The sequence below is a fragment of the Triticum dicoccoides genome, chromosome 4B (genome assembly GCF_002162155.2).
Source record: "Triticum dicoccoides isolate Atlit2015 ecotype Zavitan chromosome 4B, WEW_v2.0, whole genome shotgun sequence".
NCBI lineage: Eukaryota > Viridiplantae > Streptophyta > Magnoliopsida > Poales > Poaceae > Triticum > Triticum dicoccoides.
The window spans coordinates 353,740,487-353,746,601 of record NC_041387.1 but is presented as its reverse complement, the minus strand read 5'-3'; positions in this window follow the sequence as shown (position 1 = coordinate 353,746,601).

The window sequence follows — 6,115 nt, the reverse complement described above, 5'->3', positions numbered from 1 at the left end:
ATTAATGCCCCTGGTTGCATTTATAGCCTGCTGTCACTTGTTGTTATCTTGCTCCAAACCTGCTAAATAATGTTGCTGTCAGCCTATTAACATTAAGTTCAGTTTTGCCATGAGCTTTGCTAGTGATCCATGCACCCTATGAACTTGTTCTTGCCATGCTTAGCTTCATAAACATGTCTTATTACTGTTGGTTACCTTTTCATGCCATGTATTGCTCTTTGGTGAGTGGTTCAAGCTCACCGACATGCCTACTTATTGTTGTTCCTGCCATGTCTGAATCTGTCATATCACTTGCCATGTTTGCATGGATGCTACCATCTTTTCTGTTGATCTTTGGAATTAGTTAAGTAAAGGAGTTTTGTTCTTTATATTTAGCATTAGCATGCCATGCCTTTTTTTGCCATGTTAAGTTCATGTAGCATGTTTTTTGATAGCCCTAAACATTGCAACCTGATGTTATTTCTGCCAAGTCTGTAAACTGTTATTAGTTCCAATCTTGCCATGTCCTTTTGAGCATGTTCTAGTGATTTCTGGAGATAGATCAGTGTTCATGTTTTGTCATGCTTTACCTGTACTTCATGCCCATGGCTTTTGTTTTTACATTGAGATACTGTAGCATATTGTTTTGATGCTTGCTAGATGCCTAGTTGCTGTTTTGGACAGCTTGTCATTTAAACTTGTAGAGTGTATGTGTTGAACCGTTGCTCCGTTTTGAGTGTGCTCTATATGAAACTTGATTAGTTTTGCATGTAGTTTCATATTACCTTGTTGCATCCATGTTTTGATGTGTGTGCTTGATGGTTGAATGCATTTTGCCCCAATGCCATGCTTAACTTGTTTTGCTCATATCTTCTAGGCCGTAGCTCCAAATTAAATGAACTTTATATGTAACTTAACTGGAATTTCGTGTAGATCTTCGTGGTGCATCTTAGCTTGCTGTTTAACAACAACATAAGGTTTATTCAGATCTGGACCAATTTCTAAACTTGCATATGAGGACTTACCGGAATTGTTATATGTTGTTTCCGGCCTCATTTAAACTTGCCTTGATGTGTTGCTCTTGTATGCATCATCTCTTGCCATGAGTAGATTCACGTAGTTTTGTCATGCATCATGCTTGTTGTGCATCATGTCTTGTATATGTCTGGTGTGTTTACCATGTTGTGTGCTTCATCTCAATAGTTCCTGTTTCGTTGCGATCGTGAGGATTTGTTCGTCTACGCTTGGTTCGTCTTCATGGCTTCATCTTCTTCATGGACTCGTTCTTCTTCCTTGTGGGATTTCAGGCAAGATGACCGTCCCCTTGGATCTCACTACTATCATTGCTATGCTAGTTGCTTTGTTCTATCGCTTTGCTGCGCTACCTATCACTTGTTCTTCAAGCCTCCCAAATTGTCATGTCAGCCTCTAACCTTTTACACCCTTCCTAGCAAACCATTGCTTGGCTATGTTACCGCTTTGCTCAGCCCCTCTTATAGCATTGTTAGTTGCAGGTGAAGTTGAAGATTGCTCCATGGTGTACAGGATTATGTTGGGATATCATAATATCTCTTATGTTATTAATGCATCTATATATTTGGTAAAGGGTGGAAGGCTCGGCCTTATGCCTGGTGTTTTGTTCCACTCTTGCCGCCCTAGTTTCCATCATATCGGTATTATGTTCCCAGATTTTGCGTCCCTAACGCGGTTGGGTGATTTATGGGACCCACTTGACAGTTCACCTTGAATAAAACTCCTCCAGCAAGGCCCAACTTTGGTTTTACCATTTGCCTACCACATATACCTTTCCCTTGGGAGTAATTAACCCAAGGGTCATCTTTATTTTAGCCCCCCGGGCCAGTGCTTCTCGAAGTGCTGGTCCGAACTAGAGCCCTTTGCAGCGCACCCTCGGGGAAACTTGAGGTCTGGTTTTAGTTGTACGGATTGCTCATCTGGTGCTACCCTGAGAACGAGATGTGTGCAGCTCCTATCGGGATGTCGGTGCATCGGGTGGTCTTGCTGGTCTTGTTTTACCATTGTCGAAATGTCTTGTAACTGGGATTCCGAGACTGATCGGGTCTTCCTGGGATATAGAATATCCTTCCTTGATCGCGAGAGCTTATCATGGGCTAAGTTGGGACACCCCTGCAGGGTATAAACTTTCGAGAGTCGTGCACGCGGTTATGTGGCAGATGGGAATTTGTTAATATCCGGTTGTAGATAACTTGACACCAGATTCGAATTAAAATGCATCAACCGTGAGTGTAGCCGTGATGGTCTCTTTTCGGCGGAGTCCGGGAAGTGAACACGGTTTTGGGTTATGTTTGATGTAAGTAGGAGTTCAGGATCACCTCTTGATCATTTCTAGCTTCATGACCGTTCCGTTTGCTCTCTTCTCGCTCTTACTTGCGTATGTTAGCCACCATATCATGCTTAGTCGCTGCTTCAACCTCACCACTTTACCCCTTCCTTTCCCATTAAGCTTTGCTAGTCTTGATACCCATGGTAATGGGATTGCTGAGTCCTCATGGCTCACAGATTACTACAACAATAGTTGCAGGTACAGGTTATGCGATGATCATGACGCGAGAGCGATGTTTACTTGTTTTGGAGTTCTTCTTCTACTTCTTCTTTGATCAGGGGATGGGTTCCAGATCGGCAGCCTAGGTTAGTAGGGTGGATGTCGTTTGAGTTTCTGTTTGTGATTCATCCGTAGTCGGATGGTGCTCTTATGTAAGATGATGTTGTATTCGTGTGGCATTGTATGCCTTTTGTATGTATCCCCATCTATTATGTAATGTTGATGTAATGATATCCACCTTGCAAAAGCGTATTCAAGATGCGCTTCTATCCTTGGTGGGACCTTCAAGTTCCTTTAGGATAGGGTCGCATCTTGGGCATGACAAGTTGGTATCAGAGCCTCGACCAACCTTGGGAGCCCCCCTTGATTGATCGTGTAGTTTGGCCGTTGTCGAGTCTAGAAGAAAACCGTTTTCGGAGTCTAGTTATATGGGAGAGTAGGAATTCTTTTTACTCCTCAGCCCCTTCATCACTCTGGTAAGGAATCTTGACGTAGGTGTTTTGAATTTCTTCTCTTCCCCTTCAAATTTTTCTTTAGGTTCACGCGGTTAGTTTTTCGTTTGTTGGTTCTCAGCTATTTTCATCCGGTGCTTTTCTCGTCAAGTTGACTCGAGCCTCTTCATTTTTGTCAAGTTCAATCCTCAGTTGTCTTCTTTTCCAACCCGCCCACCCCTTTTTATTCTTGGAGTCGGAGGCCGTAATCGAGTATCCTTTCTACTCATGCGAAGTCTTTGCTTTCTTTCCTCAATGATTTCAACCGGTGTTTACTCTTCAAGTTATTCATCTGTTTTCCCCTTCCAAGTTGCCTTTGTTTTCCCGCCCTCCCACCCTTTTTCTTCCCGAAGCCTGAGTCTCTTTCGAGCATCAACTTCATTCATGCGGAGCCTCTTCAGCCTTCCCTCAATCATTTCAACTGGTGAATTCTCGTCTCGTTTGACATTCATCATCCCTTTTTTATTCTCCGGTGGACTCAATTCTAGTTTTTCGGGTTGATCACATTCTTTTCCTTGGATCAAGTGTTCTCCTTGCTCGTTTGCCTCTCGCCATTCAATCATTCCGGAGTTTGGAAGACATCTCAGGAGATTCGTTTGTGTTCCAATTAATTCGAGGTTGTCACCTCATTCAAATATTTCAATTGTTCCAGTGCATCATCTATCTGTTCAACAATCCTTTTCAACGGTGTTTTCTTTTAGTGGGCCCTAACCCACAGGTCTTTTCCCAGGATCTTACCTGACTCTTCTAATTATTCTGGAGCCATTCCTAATTCTTTTTCGAGTTTGACGTAAGAATGGATCCCATCAGTCACATGCCTTCTCCAAGATCGCTTTCAAATTCTTTTCGTCTTTGGTTCAACTTTTCCTCTTTTTCATTATTCCGGAGTTTCTCAACAATTTCGGTGGTGTTTCTCGTCGTCATTCTCAGCTTTGAAGATCGAAGAAGAGTTTTTCCTCTAAACCTTGCCCATTCTCTCGAAGATTCGTGGTGCTAGCTTCATGCTATCCTCTCGAATTATTCTGTTTGTCAGCTATTCTTTTCTTACCCATCCGGAGTATGTCAGGAGTTGTTTTTCCATTTCTTTTCACTGGAGGCCATCGTTCCAGAAGAATTCTTCATCCTCACATTTCAGCTACCGTTATCCAATTATCCCGGTGCTTTGTTCAAGTGTTCTTTAATCAGCTCATAATCTCTTTGTTCTTTTGCATCTAAATCCCCTCGAGCATATTGGTTCTTCTAATTCTTCCCGGTGATTCATTCTCTTTCGTCAGTCATTTCCGAACTCTAACGGTGGTTCTTTTAGATTCTTTTTCTTTGATTATCATATTAATTCATTCGTTCTTTCCAATCCTAATGGTGGTTCATGGAGACCTTCCTCAAGGTTACGACATATTCTTCTCAATCCTTTTCAAGAAGAATAAGTTGCATGCCAAATCCGCTTGTCATCAATTTAATTTGATGAAGGATAAGCATACAATAAATCTTATTCTTATTTCCTCAAAATGACTAATCCCTTCCTTCGGAGTTTGTTTGTGAGGAATAAATTCTAGTTCCAAGTGTTTTCATCTTTTCTTTTCCGGAGTTCAAATTTCCTCGGACATCTCGTCGGAACATACATCTAAATCATCGCAAGGCTCATCTTATTCTTTCATCCTTCATCCTATCTCATCATCCTTTTGTCACCGGAGTTCTTCATGGTGGTTCTTCATGATTTAATTCATTCTTTCAAGTGTTCATCAAGATTCTTGTTGGAGGAGTTCAAGTATTATTCTTCTTGCATCTCGAAGTGCAATTAATTCTCCGTATTCTTTTGGAAGTGGAGTTTTGCATTTCTTCGGTCTTCTCAGATATTCAAGCTTTTGCTTGTGGCACAGTTTCACCTCAAATTTTGAGAGGATTTTCCATAAGTCCACAACAAACTTATTCTTTTGTTTTTTATTTTCTCGGCAACCCCATTAAATCTTTCCTTCTAAGGAGGCTATCTAATTCATTCGTGGTGGAAGTTGTTGTTCTCTTATTCGTTCTTTTCATTCCACTATTTTAATTCTACCGGAGGCATTGTGTTGTTCATCTCATCAAGGTCATCCCATCTTGCAAAGTTCATGTTCTATTCCTTCCTTTTTCAGCCGGAGTGCTACCGAAATTCCTTCTTTGTTATTCTTTTTCTATCTTGTTCTAATCGGAGTGCTTTCAGAGTCTATCTTCCTTGTTGAGCTTTTGGTTCCCATCGTAATTGTCGTTCCTATTTCCTACTAAGTGCTCTCAACTTTGTTCATTTTCCCTCTTGCGTACTCGTTTCACCTCGTCCCTTTTCCTTCCCGTCTCGGTCCTAAGATCTCGGGACGAGATCTCTTGTTAGTGGAGGATTGTAACGCCCGGATTCGATGCGCCAGGTGTCTTCCAGTTATTCACCGTCATTGCCATGTCATTTTCTTGTGTGTTGCATTTTGTCATGTCATCATGTGCATCTCATTGTGCATACGTGTTCGTCTCATGCATCCGAGCATTTTCCCCGTTGTCAGTTTTGCAATCCGACACTCCTATGTCCCCCGACGTCCCCCTTTTGTCTCCTGTTGTGAGCGGGTGTTAAACATTCTCGGAATGGACCGAGGTTTGCCTAGCGGCCTTGGTACACCACCGGTAGACCGCCTGTCAAGTTTCGTGCCATTTGGAGTCCGTTTGATACTCCAATGGTTAACCGGGTAACCGTAAAAGCCTCTTTTGTGTGCAGCCCAACACCCCTCCAAAGTGGCCCAATAACCCATCCAAACCCCCTCCATGCTCTCGGTCGTTCAATCACGATCACGTGGCCAAAAACCGCTCTCCATTTGGACTCTCCTAGCTCCCTCTACCTACAAATAGGCCCTCTCCCCCGAAATTTCACGGATGAACCCTAGCCTTTCCCCTTCCTCCCGCAGCCGGACGCGTCCGCCCGCGCCGGACGTGTCCGCGCCGGCCGCCGCAGCCTCTCCCTAGCCACCACCTGTCCCCGTCGCGCCTCCCACCGCCGCGGCCTGCGGGGCCCGAAGTGGGCATGCGTGAGCCCGCGCGCCGCCGGCCG